The 18,902-nt window shown below is 35.2% G+C and overlaps 1 long non-coding RNA gene across 1 annotated transcript in view; it reads left to right on the plus strand.

Moving 5' to 3' along the window:
• The window catches only part of LOC121472150, a 121,194-nt gene that overhangs the window by 99,386 nt on the left and 2,906 nt on the right, over positions 1–18,902 (plus strand). Inside the window, exons 3-4 of the long non-coding RNA XR_005982783.1 lie at positions 15,012–15,121; positions 15,568–15,639. This is a non-coding gene — a long non-coding RNA (uncharacterized LOC121472150). The remainder of the gene's footprint in view (positions 1–15,011; positions 15,122–15,567; positions 15,640–18,902) is intronic.

Consider the following 18,902-nt stretch of genomic DNA (forward strand, 5'->3'; position numbering starts at 1 on the left):
CAATTTTCCAAGAGACTTCATTAGCTGCATAGAGTCAACCTTACCTCCTTAATGCTATCTGGTCATATCTGAGTCTATGCATGTCTCTCTCAAATATGACACTCTAGCCAAAGCCTTGGTAATATGATTAATGTTTCCAATACAGGAATACAGATTCTTATTGAACCTATGCAAGTAACTAATTGCAAGTAAGAATACCCCCTCAAGTAAGTAAGTGAATAAATAAATAAATAAATCTTTTAAAAAGGACAAGGTGGGGACACCTGGGTGGCTCAGTCAGTTAAGTGTCCAACTCTTGGTTCTGGCTCAGGTCATGATCTCAGGATCATGAGATCAAGCCCCAGGTTAGGCTCCATGCTCAGAGCAGAGTATGCTTATGACTCTCTCTCCTTTAGCCCCTCTCCAGCCCTCCAAATAAATAAATCTTAAAAAAAAATAAAAGAGGGTAGGATTGCTCACTGGAATTTCCAAATTTTAGAGAGACCATGTAGGGAAAAAAAGGTTTCCTTAAATCTGGAAGAGTAAACATTAGAGAACCAGCAATGTTTTAAACAAGAGTCATAAAAACTATAATCATTTTCCTCAATTCATTCTGTCTCATGTTAATAATAATTGTTCTATTTAAATGCAGTTTTCCCATTAATTCGAGAAATTTCTACTCAGCTTGGTTTTATGATCCAAAGGGTATAAGAAATCTGTATTTGTCAAAAGTTCTCTCCATGAATCTTCTGGAAGACAAAACACGTAGCAAAAGCATCAGAACAATAACTGTGAATGACAAAAGACTCAGAAATGGCCATGGTTAAAGATCTGATGAAAGTTCATTATAATGCAATTGACAAGAAAATTTCTTTTTTTTTCTGTGACATACAACACTTCAATAATTAGAATTATAGTTGATGGCATTATACTAGGACATATCAAAATCTTAGGAATTTTTATGATTTCTAAAATAGTTATGGCATTCTTCCAGGTAATATGACCTAAAAAGGTTTATCAGCACTTATTTTACATTACTTCCTGTGTAACTTAACATACCAAGCCTAATTAGTTAAGAACTTCATTTAGAATTTGAATTTGGGGAATTTTGTTAAAAATATCAGAAGGTTTTAAAGCACATGCCTAAGTAGGAGCAGAGATCATTATAAAACTTAATTACCTAATTAAACAAGATGGCAATAAGAGCTTCTTAAGGCAAATACAGAAGTGACATAGTTAGCAAAATTTACTTCTTTTAATATTGATAAGATTCAGCTTTCTTAAGTAATTGAAGACCTGATAAAGATAAAATATAGAAACTGTCTTATTTTGTTTTGTTTTCGTGGCAAAGGAGAAAACTCTCCATTTACGATTTCTTATTAAGAATAGACCAATAACCTACAAAAACTTTAAACAGAGAAAGACCAAATTCCAATCTTATACCAGTTTACTTTTAAATCTCTTTCATTCCAATCTTAGTCCTGACCATGCATAAAATTCTTTTCTAAAGATTCCTATTTGACAAACTTTCTACAACTTTCTTTTTTCTTTATATTTTGTCCTAAGTTTTCCCTCCAAACAACCAGTCTCATTTTAGAACAAAATTACTTTCTATTCCTCAACAAAAATGTATTCCCACCTTTTCTGCCTTTCTTAACAAAATCACATCTGTATCTTTGGGGGTAAATCCCCAACAGTGCAATTGCTGGGTCGTAGGGCAGGTCTATTTTTAACTCTTTGAGGAACCTCCACACAGTTTTCCAGAGTGGCTGCACCATTTCACATTCCTACCAACAGTGTAAAAGGGTTCCCTTTTCTCCACATCCTCTCCAACATTTGTGGTTATAGCAGCAATGTCCACAATAGCCAAACTGTTGGAAGGAGCCTCGGTGTCCATCGAAAGATGAATGGATAAAGAAGATGTGGTTTATGTATACAATGGAATATTAGCCTTTAGAAATGACAAATACCCACCATTTGCTTCAACATGGATGGAACTGGAGGGTATTATGCTGAGTGAAATGAGTCAATCGGATAAGAACAAACATTATATGGTCTCATTAATTTGGGGAATATAAATAATAGTGAAAGGGAATAGAAGGGAAGGGAGAAGAAATGGGTAGGAAATATCAGAAAGGGAGACAGAACATGAAGACTCCTAACTCTGGGAAACGAACTAGGGGTAGTGGAAGGGGAGGAGGGCAGGGGGTGGGGGTGAGTGGGTGATGGGCACTGAGGGGGGCACTTGAGAGGATGAGCACTGGGTGTTATTCTGTATGTTGGCAAATTGAACACCAATAAAAAATAAATTTATTATTAAAAACAAAAACAAACAAACAAACAAAAACAAAATCACAAACCTTACTTCTGTTTTTTTTTTTTTTTTTTTTTTTTTTTACCCCTCTTGGGGCTTGAGCTTGCAACCCTGAACTTAAGATTTGAGCTGAGATCAAGCCACCAACCATGCCACCCGGATATCCCACATGCCTCACTTTGTTTGCATACAGAGTTGTTTCCCTTATTATTTCTAGTAGTCTTGATTGCATTTATTAGAATTCTTAATGCTTAGAAATCTTACTTTCCATTGAAAACTAAATAGTAAGCAATTCTGAACTGTTATACCAGAATTCTTTGGATTGGCAAATTTATTAATACATGTCATAATTTCCAGAAACATGCTCTTTATAAAATTTTAATGTTGATAACTCTAAAGAAATGTCTATCTAAACAACTTTAAATTTGCTTTAACATTAAATATTTTTCCAGATCACATGAACTTAAAAAACATCTGGGTTAGTTTCCTTCTTTCTGAGTTTTAGAAGGCCTATAAACCAATTACACAGAGCTCTTTTACCAATTAATTTTAGCAATACCATTCAGAGGTAGAAAAATATCTCACATTTACAACCTACACATGTGGATACACACAGAGATAGATGTAAAGATCCTATAGGTACTAATATTTGTAGAGAAGATTTTAAGATTTGTATTTGTCCCTGGAATTAATCTGGAGGTGACTGTGCTAGAGTTTGAACACAAGAGCCAGTTTAGCAGTTTGTATTTTAAAGTCTTCTTCCCACCCCCACCCCACCTTTTTTTTTTTTCTTCAGTGTCAGCTGATTGTAGGTTATGTTTACATTTCAAGCACAGGACAAGCTGTATAACATCATGAGATGGAAAAAGAACACAAGTTTTCCCAAAACGGACTTTGGTTTCCTGAAGCCAATGACTAACAAGCCTTTAAGGTAAATAGGGGAAGATTCAGGATCAGTAAAGGAATAGGTGAATTTTGGATTGCCTCTAAGAGAAGCATTTCTAGCTTTGTAAATTTTGTAAGATAAGGAAAGCTGCTTTCAAATCCTCACAGAACTAGGTTGCAAGTCAAATAACTTTATAGGTTGATCTACTCATCTGATTCCATTTTCCTCAATTTGCTTTTCCCCCTCTGGGTACATTTTATTAGTTTCCTGCATGGATAGTATCCTGTCAGTGTTTTTAGAAGCTTTGAAATACCAATCAAAATATGCATCCTACTTAGATTGTCTATTCCAATGGCCAGCTTTCTCAAGTTGGGTCCGCAAATAGTAATTAGGTATTTTAAAGGATCCTCATTTAGGCCATTTGAGAGTTAAAACCATCCGAAGTATAATCCTTAAAAAACCTTCTGACCTCCTTCACCCAGGGATTTCTAGGCTCAACTTCAATAAGGATTTAATCCCACAGGGTATTTACCAAGGAAGTCTTTCTTTTAAAACATTTCCCCCCAGCGTTCCTTTAGGCTTTGCAATTAACAAAACAGAGAGCACTAATTATTGTGGCAGAGCCAAAGCTCACTTTTTGCCCAGTCCTTTCAGGTGCTGAACAAAGGATGTCAGGTGGATGTTCCCTTAACCTCTAAGGTCATGGGATAGGTGAGTTCAGTCACCAAGGACCAAGTGGGATGGTCCTAGTGGAGAACCCAAGGTGACCAATTGCCAGAGTTAAGTGAGCACTAGATGAGCGGCTGCTGCCAACAGCTTTGCTCCTGCTCTCAGACCACCCAGGCACACAAACCACCAACATCCCCCACCTGGGTGGTCCAAATTTATAACCCAACTTAAAGGGATCATCCTTTGGGGTACTTTAAATTCAACATAACCCAAAGGGGTGTTGAAAGCAAAGAACTTTTTATCACTTGTTACAAGCAGGGAGACACGGAGATAGCTCTCAAAGCACTGTCTCTTTACTCATAATTCCTTTTCTGTGGAGTCTTGTAATGCAGAGCATGAGGGTAGCTGGTCAGTTTGGGATTTCCCCCCGGACAGTGGGCTTTCCCTTCTTGGCCCTTTATTCCATGCTTGCTTCCTTTTCTGCCTCCTGCCTGGCTTGACAACTGTTAGAAGGTGGAAGACGGGGAGGGACTTCAGACTGAGAAGGCACTTTGAGACAGAAAAAACAAAGCAGGCAACTCCACACAGTTTACATAGCAGCTATGGTCTGCAAAGTCCAGACCTTAGTCTACAGATTTTATAGGGCAAGGGGATGCCAGGAGGGCACTGTCGTGATTTATATGCACTTCAAACGATTTGTATGCTCTTAATTGACAGTTAACATCTAACTAGATCTCAAGGTGTCACCTGTGCATCAGGGAAGGGAACGACTTATCTCTAACAGATTCATGGGAGGCCAAAGCACGCCTCTCTATATTCCAGCCTTGGTAAGCATTTCTAAGGTACATATATAAGTGTCCATGGGTCCTGGAACATATAGCCCCAGAGAGGTCATCCAGTGGGTATGAACAAGATGGAGGGCCAAGGATGGAGTCAGTACTGTTAGCACTCCCACACTCGACCTTCGCCTTTGCTCCTCTGTCAAAATCCAGTTGTTCATATACATTTGGACCTATTTCTGGATTTATAATTACATCTTTTTATTTATTTGTCTGCATTTATGTCATCACCAGACCAATGTGATCACTGTAGCTTAAAATAGGTCTTAAAATCAGATACTGTTAATCCTGCAATTTGGTCTTTTAATTTACTTATTTATTTTTTTCATTCATGATAGAGAGAGAGAGAGAGGCAGAGACACAGGCAGAGGGAGAAGCAGGCTCCATGCAGGGAGCCGGACGAGGGACTCGATCCCGGGCCTCCAAGATCACGCCCTGGGCCAAAGGCAGGTGCCAAACCACTGAACCACCCAGGGATCCCTGAGATTTTGGTTTTGATTGTGATGGGCTATACATCCATTTGGGAGAACTGAAATATTAACAATGCTGAATATTCCACTTTATTATTATATGGCATAGCTCTCTGTTTACTTAGATCTTTAATTCTTCTCAGTGGTGTTTTGTGCAGGTCTTTTCCATGTTTTGGCAGTTTGGTCTCATGTTTTTTTTGATTCATCATTTCATGTTTTTTGGTTCCATCTTTAAAAGGAAGAAAAGTGTAGGGTTTTTTGTTTTGTTTTGTTCTGTTTTTTTTTTTTTTTTTTAATGAGCAATTTTAGGTTCACAGCAGAACAGAGGAGAAAGTACAGGAGTTCCTATATACTCCCTATCCTCATATACACACAATCTTCCTCACTATCAACATCTCACACCAGAGTGGTACATTTCTTACAACTGACGAGCCTACACTGACACATCATAATCACTTACATAGTTTATACTAGAGTTCATTATTGATGTTGTACATTCTATGGATTTTAGCAAATATATAATGATATCTATTTACCATTATAGTATCATACAAAAAGTTTCACTCCCCTACAAATTCTCCATTCTTCATAATTCATCTTTCCTTTCCCATTAACCCCAGGCAAACATTGTTCTTTTTACTGTCTATAAGTTTTGCCTTTTCTAGAATGTCATTTGTATCGGACTCAACAGTATGTAGCCTCTCAGGTTGGCTTCTTTCAGTTAGTAATACACAGTTAAGGTTCCTTCATATCTTTTCATGCCTTGATAGCTCATTTCTCTTTAGTGCTAACTAATATTTTATTGTCTGGATGTACCACAGTTTATTTATCCATTCACTTACCAAAGGATATCTTGGTTTGCTTCTAAGTTTTGACAATTATGAATACAGCAGCTATAAACATCCTGATGAAGGTTTTGGTGAGGGCATAAGTTCTCAGGTTCTTTGGGCAAATATGATGGAGCATGATTACTGACTGGGTCATGTGGTAAGAGTATGTTTAGTTTTATAAGAAACTACAAACTGTCTTCCAACAGGGCCATACCATTTCAGATTCCCACTAGCAGTGAATGAGAGTTCCCTCTTGCTCCACATGTTCTCCAGCATTTGGTGTTATAAGTGTTTGGGATTTTTGCCATTAAATAGATGTGCAATGTTATCCTATTGTTTTAATTTGCAATTTTCTAAAAATGTATCATTTGGAACATCTTTTTATATGTTAATTTCCCATCTGCTTATCTTCTTTGGTGAAGTGTCTGTTCAGATCTTTTGCCCATTTTTTAATTGGATTGTTAATTTTCTATTGTTGAGTTTTAAGAGTTCTTTGTATATATTGTATAACAGTCCTTTATTAGATATGTGTTTTTGTAGACATTTCCCCCAGTATATGGCTTGTCTTATTCTCCTGACAGTATTTTTTGCAAAGGATAAGTTTTTAATTTTAATAAAGTCCAGCTTATTAATTCTTTCTTTCACCGATGATACCTTTACTGATTATCTAAAGAAGTCATCACCAAACCCAAGGTTCATTAGATTTTCTCCTACTTTTTCTTCTAGGAGCTTTAGAGTTTTGTATTTTGCATTTAGATCTATGAATCATTTTGAATTAATTGTTAAGGGTGGACATTCTATTATCTATATTTATTTTGTGCAAATGGATATCCAGTTGTTCTAGTAGCATTTGTTGCAAAGACTATCTTTTTTCCACTGAACGGCTTTTGCTCCTTTTCAAAAATCAGTTGACTATATTTGTTTCAATGATCTATTTGTCTGTTCTTTTGCCAATACCACATTGTTTTGATTACCATAGTTTTATAGTTAGTCTTGAAATAGGTGGTGTCAGTCCTCTGACTTTGTTCTTTCCTTCAGTGTTGTGGTGGTTATTCTGCATCTTTTAATTCTCCATATAAACTTTAGAATCAGCTTGTCAATATCCACAATAACTTGCTGGGATTTTGATTTGGGTTGCAGTAAATCCACGGATCAAGTTAGGAAGAACTGACATCTGACAATATTGAGTCCCCCTACCCATGAACATTATTTAGTTCTTTAATTTCCTTTATCATAGTTTTTCTAGTTTTCTTTATGTAGATTTTTTCATATTTGTTAGATTTATACCGATGCAGTTCATTTTGGAGGGTGCCAATGTAAATGGTATTACATTTTAAATTTCTAACTCCATTTGGTCATTGCTGGTATATAAGAAAGTAATTGACTTTTGGATGCTAACTTTGTAACCTGAAACTTTAAATCACTTATTAGTTCCAAGAATTTTCTGTGTGAGTCAATTCTTTGGATTTTCTACATAGATAATTGTGTCATCTGCAAACAAAGACTTTTATTTCTTCCTTCCCAAACTGTGTATCTTTTATTTCTTTTTCTTGTCTTACTGCATTAGCCAGGACTTCCACTGTGATGTTGAAGAGGAACAGTGAGAGAAGAAATCCTTGCTTTGTTCCTGATCTTAGTGGGAAAGCTTCTAGGTTCTCAACATTAAGTCTGCTGTTAGGTATAGTTTTTTTGTAGATGTTCTTTAACAAATTGAGGAAGTTCCTTTCTATTCATAGTTTGATGAGGGTTGGTTTGTTAAGTAGATATTGATTTTGTCAATTTTTTTCTGCATCTATTGATATGATCGTGTAATTGTTTAGTCTGTTGATGTGATAAATTATATTAATTGATTTTTTTCTTTCTTTCCCACAGCTTTATTGAGGTATGATTGACAAAAACATATTTAGGTTGTACAAAAGTTTTAAAAGTGTAAAATGTGATGATTTAATATACATGAGCATTTTAGAATGATTACCACAGTCAAGTTAGTTAACATATCCATCACTCACAGTTACCTGTGTGTGTGTGTGTGTGTGTGTGTGTGTGTGGTGAGAACATTTACCATCTACTCATTTGGAAGATTTCAAGTATATAATACAATATTACTAACTGTGGTCACTACACTGTATGTTATATCTCTGGGATATCTCCATCTTGCATAACTGTATAACTTGCATAACTACATAAACTTTGTATCTTTTGATCAACACATTCCCATTTCCCTCATCTGCGAGTCCTAATAACCACTGTTCTGCTCTTTGGTTCAATGAATTTGCTTTGTTTTTTGTTTGCCTTTGTTTTTTGTTTGCCTTTGTTTTAGATTCCAAATATAAGTGAGATCATTTGGCATTTTTCTTTCTGTATCTGGCTTATTTCACTTAGCATAATGTTCTACATTTTCATTCATGTTTTCACAAATGGAAGTTTCTTTTTCATTGTAAAATCATAATATTTTAGTGTGTGTGTGAGAGAGAGAAATATTTTTATTTATTTATTTATTTATTTATTTATTTATTTATTTGAGATTATTTATTTATTATTTATTCATGAGAGATACAGAGAGAGAGAGAAGCAGAGACACAGGCAGAGGGAGAAGCAGGCTCCATGCAGGAAGGCCAATGTGGGACTTGATCCCGGGACTCCAGGATCACACTCTGGGCCGAAGGCCGGTGCTCAACTGCTGAGCGACCCAGGGATCCCCGAGAGAGAAACATTTTTAAAATCCATTTTATCTGTGGATGAATACTTAAGTTGTTTCCATTTTCTTGGCTATTATGACTAAAGTTGCAGATGAACATGGAGTACAGATATCTCTTTGAGTTATTGATTTCATTTCCTTTAGATATATTCCCAGAAATGGGTTGTTGTTGGATCATACAGTAGTTCTATTTTTATATTTTTGAGGATTTTCCATATTGTTTTCCATAATGCCTATACCAATTTACATTGCCACCAACAGCACACAAGGGTTTTTCTTTATACCCTTGCCAACACCTGTTATGTCTTGTCTTTTTTATGATAGTTATCCTAACAGTGTAAAGTGATACTTCATTGCAGTTTTGATTTGCATTTCCCTGATGATTAGTGATCTTGAGCATCTTTTCATGTACCCCTCATCATTTGTGTGTCTTCTTTGGAAAAGTGTGTACTCAGGTCTTTTGTCCATTCTTAAATCAGGTTATTTGAATTTTTTTATTTTTTATTTTTGCTATTGAGTTTTATGAGTTCCTTATATATTTTGGAATTAACTTCTTATCAGATATATGGTGTGCAAATATTTTCTCCCATTATGTTGGTTGCCTTTTTATTTGCTGATAGTTTCCTTTACTGTGCAAAGCTCTTTACTTTGGTGTAGTCCCACTCCTTGACTTTTGCATTCATTGTGTATACTTTTGGTATCATATACATTAATTGATTTTTTGAATGTTGAACTGGCCTTGCCAACCTGGCATAAAGTCCCCATTGTAATGGGGTAGGACACTATTTTTTTCAATGATAAATTTCAGTTTCTAATTCTTTGTTTCTAGTATATAGAAATACATTGTATGTGGATCTTGTATATTGATCCTGTAATCTTGCTAACCTGATCTATTGATTCTGGTAACATTTTTGCAGAATCTGCTGGATTTTCTATGTAGGCAGTTATGTCAATATTGGTGAGAATGTAGCCAAAGATTGAGGGGGGACCCTCTGCAATCTTCGGAGCTCTTTTTCTGTGCATTTATTTTATGGTGTCCTACCCTACAAACTCCAGGCCCTTTGGATTCCTGAGCTTTCAGATCTCTCTTCTTATCTCAAGGGAACTAATGAGCTTTACCTGGATTCCTTCACTCTGTACCATTGCCTGGAAATGTTTTATAGTGAAGTCATAGGATTTGTTACCTGTCCCTCAGGGACCATTGTCCCATTGTCCTTCATTTCCTAATGTTCAATCCCTTGAAAATTATTGTTTCATGTATTTTGTCTGGTTTTTGGAGTTGTGGTCTTTTGGGGGAAGGGCAATATAAATCTGGTTTCTCTCACTGCATCTTGGTCAGAAGCTAAAACTTGAAGATACCTTTTCACATAAGAATGTATTAATGTACTTAAATTTTTATTAAAGGAAACACTATATTTTGTATTTATGTGCTGTAGTTTATGCACTATTTCCTTATTGAAGGATTTTTAGATTGTTCCACTTTGTTTTTTTTTTTTTTTTATAAATGAGATGTAATGCATGCTCTTTTCAATATTATCCGAATTGCACTGAATTTTGCATGAAATAAATACTGAGATCCTTAAAATTGCATACATATCAGCAAAATTAAATGCCTAGTACTTGGCCAGAATTGTATTAAGCAATGTATATAATCATATTGAGAATTCTTATTTAAAGACATGGTACTTAAAACAATTAAAGCATAAAGTGAAATAATAAGAATACATAGCTACATTCAGTTTATCCAGAGTCCTAGGGGAATTAGGTATTCTGGGTAAATGCCAGTTTTGGACAACTGTATGCTTAAAAAATGAGCTAAAAAATGATTTGAACTCAACCTAATTGAAATCCTGAAAACTGTATTACACACTTCCTAACTTTAGTATAAAGAATAAAATTAATTTCACCATATCTTAATAATTCACAATCATTCTTATAAACACAAATACATATATGCTGATGTAGAAGTGGGATGTGGAGATGAATCAGTACTGGCAAATGCCATTAGGATTAAAGAGGTAGAATGGCCATGCATTTTAGCTAACTTCCTGGTAAAATGTCTCTTTTCTTCCAAGTACTTTCATAGTGCACATTTTATCTTAGACTTTGTATGCCAGTGGTTAGAGTGGTTTATATCTTTTTATTCTGTTATATTTTTATTTCCTGGAAGGCAGGAACACCCTGTTCTTCGTGTTTTTAAACTCCACAGTTCCTAGGTAAGTATTAGATATGATTAATTAAGTGAGGTACACAAAGGACTTAGGAGAATTCTAAGTTCAAACTCTTTTTGTATGAATTGGGGTATAAATAAATACATAAGTTAAAACAACAACATTGAAAAGGCTAACAGTCCAATATTACAGCAAGACAAATAGTTTGTATCTTAATCTAAAATTTATCTCTGTACATGCTCAAAGTTTAGTAACCTCTCTGTGGACCAGCAAGAATACACAAAGAGAGAGAGAGATGAATAAATTGGAAAAAGGAATCTTTCCAGTAACTCTAAGGATAAAGAAATTTTACCTTTTGGCTTCTCAGGAGGAAGAGGAAAAAACCTTAGTTGGAGTGTTTTGTGTCTTCTTTCCCATCCAATACATCATCATAAGGCCAATGAGAGAGGGAAATTTTTAAGAATCAACATAGTAATTAGTTAATTGAACAAATGTATATATTTAGCACTTACTATTCAGTTGTTACTTTGCTAGCAAAATTCAGAATCTACTTTTTAGGTATTTACTAAACTAGCCCTGGTTTATTTCTTTTGAAATGGAGTTTTTCCTTAGGATCAAGAAAATAAACCCTAACAAGGATACATTGGAAATTAAAATATAAGGAACTCCTCAAAGACTTTCCTTTCCACTCTGAATAATTCTTGCTTTGACCATTTAAAAAGTAAATATGGAAAAAAAAATTAGCAAGTCCCCAGTTTGAGAAAGAGGATTCCCATAGCCTTTAGGAGGATTTTGATATACATTGATGTAATTACAATCTACATTTCACATTTTATTCATAATTTATGATTGCTATCCTGGCCCACTTTTCAAGCAAGGTCTAAACTAAGAGGGAAATATTTTTCTTCCTATTTTATTTTATTTTATTTTATTTTATGTGTATTGAAACAGTTTTATTTTAAAATTTAAAAGTACAGAGCATAGATGGATCTCATTTTTTCTATGGGGATTGCTTACACATCCCAGAGAGTGGTGTGAAGTAGGCTACAAGAAAGATGTACTGCAGGAAAAAAAAAGCATAGTGAGAAGCATGTTAATATTGTTTCTAAATTTTTAACCATATACTTTGGAGGAAAAAATTATCTTAGAAAAATGATGAACAATACAGATGGTCCTGGCTTATAATGGTTCAACTTATGATTTTTAGACTTTACAATGATGCAAAAGCAACACAGAATCCATAGAAACCACACTTTGAATTTTGAATTTTGATCTTTTTGTGGGCTAGTCATAAGTGGTAAAATATTCTCTCATGATGTTGGGTAGCTCCCAGTCAGTCACGTGCTCATGAGGATAAACCAATACAACTATGACCATTCTGTACACATACAACATTCTGTTTTTCACTTTCACTGTTTTTCACAGTATTCAACAAATTACATGAGATATTCAACATTTCATTATAAAATAGACTTTGTGTTAGACAATTTTGTCCAAGTGTAGGCTAATGTAAGTGTTCTGAGCTCATTTAAGGTAGCCTGGTCTGAGCTATGATATAGGTAGGTTAGGTGTAATGCATTAAGTGCATTTTTGACTTAAAATGGATATATTGGGATATTGGGATGTAATCCCATCACAAGTTGAGGTAGATCTGTGCTGAATTCAACACTCACACTCTTTTTTTAATCTGCTGACTTCTAAATGTAAAAGATTCTATTTTAGAATAAATCCTTCTCTGACAAATTTTCTTTCCTGATACATTTTGGTATGTGGTTAATTTTATAAATTGCCTAAAATATAACATCTTTCTATTTTGCTAACTCATTGAATCAGTTTTGTAACAATTGAATCAAGGCCTGAATGAAAGGATAATAAAAATAAGGTAGATTAAGAATAAGTACTTCAAACAATGGAAAAGAGTTACTTCAACGTGTTCTTTTCTTGCCACAACACACTCAAATGGGCACATCTGGATCTTGACCTTCTGAAAAAATTATGGAGATGTAAAGCAACAAATACTATTCACAATTATACTATCATACCTTTGACCAATGTCTCCCCATTTTTACTTCCCAACCCTCACTCCTGCAAACACCCTTCTATTCTGTTTTTATGAGTTGACTCCTTTACATTCCACATATAGCTTAGGTGAGAACATGCTGTATTTGTCTTTTTTGCGTCTGGCTTTACTTATAATGTTTTCCAGTTTCATTCATATTGTTGCACAAAGCAGGACTTCCTTTTCCTAAAAGGCTGAAAAATAAGCTAAATAATATTCCAGCGCATGTGCATGTGTGTGTATGTGTATCATTGTATACACACACACACATTGAGTATACATAGATATATCCCATTTTGTTTATCCATTCTGTTGATGGACATTTAGGTGGTTTCCATATCTTAGCTATTGTGAATAATACTGTAGTGAACATGGGAGTGCAGTTACCTCTTCAAGAAGGCACTATTAATGGGGCATCTGGGTGGCTCAGCCAGTTAGGTATCCAACTTTTGATCTCAGCTCAGGTCTTGATCTCAGAGTTCTGAGTTCAAGCCCTTTGTTAGGTTCCATGCCCAACACTAAAGAAGGCACTATTATTAAATATATCTTCTTGCTAACTAAGACTATTTATGGATTTTTAACCCATCACATGAAGAACATCATGGCTAATATCACCAGCATCATCACTTGGTCTTCATTTGATTTGGTCATTTGGACTGTCACTCAATGTCAATAGCATCATGGTGGTTCATGTGTCAGGCTAATGGAGACCACTGGTTTTAAAATACTGGTCAGTAGAATCACATCCACATCTGTGGATGTACTTCAAGTCTCAACAAAGGGGAGCAGCTAAAGGCTAAATGGGCAGACTGGTCTCTGGCCCAGGGTTTGAATTAGAGCAATTTCACATTTCTGTTTTATATTTTGGAGTTCTATGAAAGTCTCCCTTTGAAAAAAGTTTTCCTTTTCCTGTACAAAGAAGGTACTTGAAAACTTGTGCTATAAATGCCTTGCTGTGGTCTCCTTATTTCTCTTTTCTTAATAAAAATTTATTCATGGGTAAAACTAAAATGAAAATGGAACCAAATACAAAATCAGTGCCAAAGCATTATAATGATTCATAATTGCTGTAGTTATTAATGGCATATCATTAATGATAGCTCACTAAGGGATGTGGCAGTGGAAAAATAAATTGCAGGTTATGTCTAATTCTCTTTACCTGCAACTTCAACTATTTCTTCCAATTTTAGAAAGCAGATAGGAAAGCAAGTGAGTGAGAGAGTGGTACTATTCAGGGGATAACCCTGAATCCATTCTAATTTAGAAGAGAAAGTAAATCATTTATATGATTGACATTCTAATTATTACTATTAAAATTATTTCAACACCTCTCATTACTAATGACATCATACTGTTTGATGATTTTCTATAAGGAGCTGAGAACCAGAAGTTACTGCACTGATTTTAAAATATAAAATTTTTGGATTGCAAAGGATACAATCTGTTGAGGACACCTTTGATTTTTGAAGTGTAATAGCTCTTTTTCTATATTTATTATGATTTTTAAAATCATAATCTCAACAGAAGATAGTCTGTGTAGCAAAAGAGAAAATATCCTTGGAGGATGACTACTGATTCTGCATCACAGGATCAGTGTGAGAAACTCACGAGGTCATCTGTGAATGATGCCCATTCATTCCAGGAAACAGTTCTTACTCCCCTGGAGTGAAAAGGAAAAGGCATAGCTCAGATAAGCAGTGTAGCCAGGAACAGTGAGTGAAACCCGATTAATAAGTTACTTGAAATGAAACCAAACAGCTTGTTTGTAGTAATATAATTCTCAAAACACAGTTTTGTGGGAAATTTGGATCTGTAGAAAAGTGGGATTTATGATAGAAATATAATCAGGGGGATAAAAATCTGTACTATTAGTAGAAATCGGTAGGCCAAGGCTGTGCATGTTCTCTTCAGGAATAACTCATAGGTTTTCAAGTGATTTATTTAAATTAAAACTGTCACCCACTAACTGTGCTAGTAAGCTATGCCAGCAGTGAATATGAGCGAGGCCTGGCAGCGTAATATATGGAACAATGATACCTGGAGAATACTTTCAATAACCTGATCCACCTTCCTTTGTTTTATTTTATTTTTTTCAGTAGGCTCTACACTCAGGGTGGAGCCTGGTGCCAGGCTTGAAGGCGTGACCCTGAGATCAAGACTTGAGGTGAGATCAAGAGCCAAACACTTAACTGGCTGAGTCACCCAGGTACCCCACCTTCCTATATTTTAATAATGGGTTGAGTGTGAATGGGTTGGGTGGGAGGTGGTTGTGCAGGGACCCCTAAAGGAAACAGGTAGGGGGTGAAAATGTCTAAGAGAGAAAATGCTTCTAGACCTCCTTTCTTCACAACCAGGATTTCTGAAAACTTTCTGGGTTGCTGCTTTCAGTGGCACATGTGGAAATCCAAATAACCAATCCAATAAAATTAGATATAGTAACTTTCTTGACTGTATTTATAAATTGATACTTATTTCAGACAAATGATTAAGGGTTAAGAAACTGGGTGCCACTAACATTACTAACAGAGATCATGAGAATTTGTAGGAATTTTGTAGGAATTTTGGTAGAAATATAATCTTTGTAGGAATTTTGCTATAATTTTTGTAGGAATTTTTAGAAAAAAAATGCCTAAGACATGTTTTATGTGCCAGGTGTGCTTTGAAGGGCAAATAGCTGATGACAACAGAACTTCAGGGCATTCACGGAACATGCCAAAGAGTGAGGTGAGACTATATTTGCTATACTTGAATCCAGAAAGAATATCCCCAAGTAGATACATCATTGCTTTCTCCAATAAGCAATATTGTGGTTGAAGATGTGGCTCAGCAGTCACACAAACCTAGGGTGGAATTCCTGATTGGTCATGCACCTGGTAGCCTTGGATAAATGATCTAACCTTACCAAGACTCACTTTCCCTATTTTTGAAATGGCATGATGATGATAATTTTCTCATAACATGGGATTAAATTAACACTTGCAGAATGGCTGATAACACTTTTTGTATAGAGGGAGGAAATTAAGAGACCAGGTGCTTCCAGAGGGCTTTCTATAAATATAAGCTGTTGTCCCCCTCATCAAAAATACATGGCAAACTTGGTAGAAGAGGTAGTAACATCAGCTTGAATTTAAGACAACTTTAGATGATCTGAAAAACTAGTAGAGCCAATTGCCGGAGGTCTGTTTGCATGAAGTGTGAAGAGCTTTTAAAAGAGGAAGAAAGAAGGAGTGAAGTATGGTCTATCTGACCTCATGCAATGTTTGTCTTTTGTTTGTCAGATTTGGCATTTAACTTGAGAGACTGAAGATAGGAAGAGACAGTTTCCAAAGCCTATAGGACAATAGGATTCTGACCCATGTAAGAAACCTGATTCCAGACCACAATTTCTTTAGCAACCTGTTCCGGAAACCAAACCACAACCCACCCAACAAACAGCCCAAGATGGTGAAGGCTTAGTCAGTAACTGTCAAGTTTCCTCTTTTTGCCCCAACTTCCAACTCAGGACTGGGCAAATAAGGCCAGATATGCTCTCCAAACCTATTACCTAGGGTGGTTCATTTTTAATTAGTCTGCTCCTACCTCTACCATAGCAACAGTTTCCAATCAGAGCATACCTGGAGGCTTCCCTTTTTTCTTGACAAAGCTTTTCCATATCCATGTCTGCCTTTGAGTTTCCTCTAAACCCAAGTGATGGGGGTGCTGATTACCTTGTTATAGCAAGCTTTGAATAAATATCCTCTGTTCTCATTTGGGTTGTTTTCATTCATTACCAATTTCTACAGCACATATATTTGTTTCCATGAAATAATAATGTTTGACATTAATGTACGAAATTATCATTGAATAAAATGGATGTTTAATCCTGTACCTCTGGGTATTCACAAGCCCTGGTTTGAGGATTTTTTTTTCAAACAATTTTATTCAACTATAGTTTACATACCATATAATTCAACCTTTGGAAGTATTCTCCCAATCTGAGTTGATATTTCACTTTCTTAATTCTATCTTTTTCTTTTAAAGTTATATCTTTTGACATGTAAGAGTTTTTAATTTTAATAAAGTTCAATTTAAATCAATTTTTTCTTCTATGGATTATGCTTTTTGTGTCATTTCTAAGACATCTTTGTTAAACTCAAGGTCAAAGAAATTTTCTGTTATTTTTTTTCTGGAAATTTTATAGTTTTAGCTCTTACACATAGGTCTTTGATCCATTGTGGGTTGATTTTTATGCATAGTGTGAGGTTAAAGTATAGGTTTATTTTTTTGTATATGAATATGCAGTTGCCTTAGCACCATTTGTTGAAAATGCTGTCCTTTCTCCCATTGAATTGCCTTGACACCTTGTCAAAAATTAATTGACCATAGGTATGAGATGTTTTTCCCCTAGATTTTCTATTCTGTCTCCTTGAGCTATATATATTACACTGTCTTGATTACTGTAGCTTTATAGTAAGTTTGCAGTCAGGTAGTATAAGTCCCAATGTTGTTCTTTTTCAAAATTGTTTTGGCTATCCTAGATCCTTTGTACTTCCATATGAATTTTGGAGTCTAATTTGCCATAGACCTCCATGCAGTTTAGGTGCTGAGATGAGTCAGGGCTTGGTGGTGCAGGCTGGCAGTCTGTTTCATCTCTAATTCATTTTAGCAGATACTATGTTTAAGTGAAATAAATCTGCAATAAAATTCACCAGAAGACCTTGGAAAGCTATTTCTTTTCTTAATTCTACATTCTCTACTAACATCTTTGACTTCTCTAAAGAATCCTTTTTCTTCATTCTCTGAAATGTCCTTTTCTGCTTTTGTTCTTTAACATGGACATTCCTCAATGCAATACAAGCAGTCACATCTGCTAATGTGTATCTCCAAATGTTTCATTGAGAAGAGCAGGAAAAAAAACTAGGATTATATGTTTACTAAATAAGAACTTATTATTTGTGTAATCTGAAAATGAGGATGTTGAATATAGTAATACATATACACATACATTTATTTTTGCAAAAGAAAGTAGTGGTAGAAATTGTCTTCTCTATAAACATAGGTGGTGCTCAGTGTGAAATGGCTCCCTTTATGAAGAAAAAAAATATATGCACAATACAACTATGAATGTGGGAGAAAGGCGATTCTGTTATTGCATAACAACCCACTAGCTAGGTAATATTTAAGGCAAGTGGTAAGATATTCTTTTTCAGCTTACCTATTAGAATTCTCAGTGTATAAAAGGCTGAGTTTTGTTTTTCTTATATTGCTGTTATTTAGTGTTTTTTTTTTATTTATTTATGATAGTCATACAGAGGGAGAGAGAGAGAGAGAGGCAGAGACACAGGCAGAGGGAGAAGCAGGCTCCATGCAGGGAGCCTGACGTGGGACTCCATCCCCGGTCTCCAGGATCATGCCCTGGACCCAAGCCCGACGTGGGATTCGATCCCGGGTCTCCAGGATCGCACCCTGGGCCAAAGGCAGGCGCTAAACCGCTGCGCCACCCAGGGATCCCTATTGCTGCTATTTAAAATCAACACATGAATTTATTTGTATTGAAGTTTCTAACAAACTGCAGAACTTTTAAAAGTGGAAAAATTTGAAGCACATTTTAGCATTAGTAAAGCACCTTAAGTGTAGTAGATATTCAATTAAATTTAGATCCGATGACATAGCATTTATTTTACTTTTTTTAAGTTTAAAAAGACACTACATACATATTAGGGTATACTTTATATAATATTAATATAGATTTTGTACCAGAAAAAAACAAAAACAATTCAAACATTCTACCAGGATCTGCCTATGTATTATTGTTGGGGGAACAAAACCAAATAACTCGGGATTAAAAAAGCAATGCTAGGAATTTAAAAATAATTTTCTCAGCAGCAATAAAGTAACCAGCTCTCTAAGCATACTATTTTATTCACTCAGAAGAAGTAAATTCGAAATGTGTGTAAACCTGTCTAGTTGAGTACAAAGTAAGCAGAATCACTTTATATTTATTATGT

Source organism: Vulpes lagopus, chromosome 11 (assembly GCF_018345385.1).
Source record: "Vulpes lagopus strain Blue_001 chromosome 11, ASM1834538v1, whole genome shotgun sequence".
Lineage (NCBI taxonomy): Eukaryota > Metazoa > Chordata > Mammalia > Carnivora > Canidae > Vulpes > Vulpes lagopus.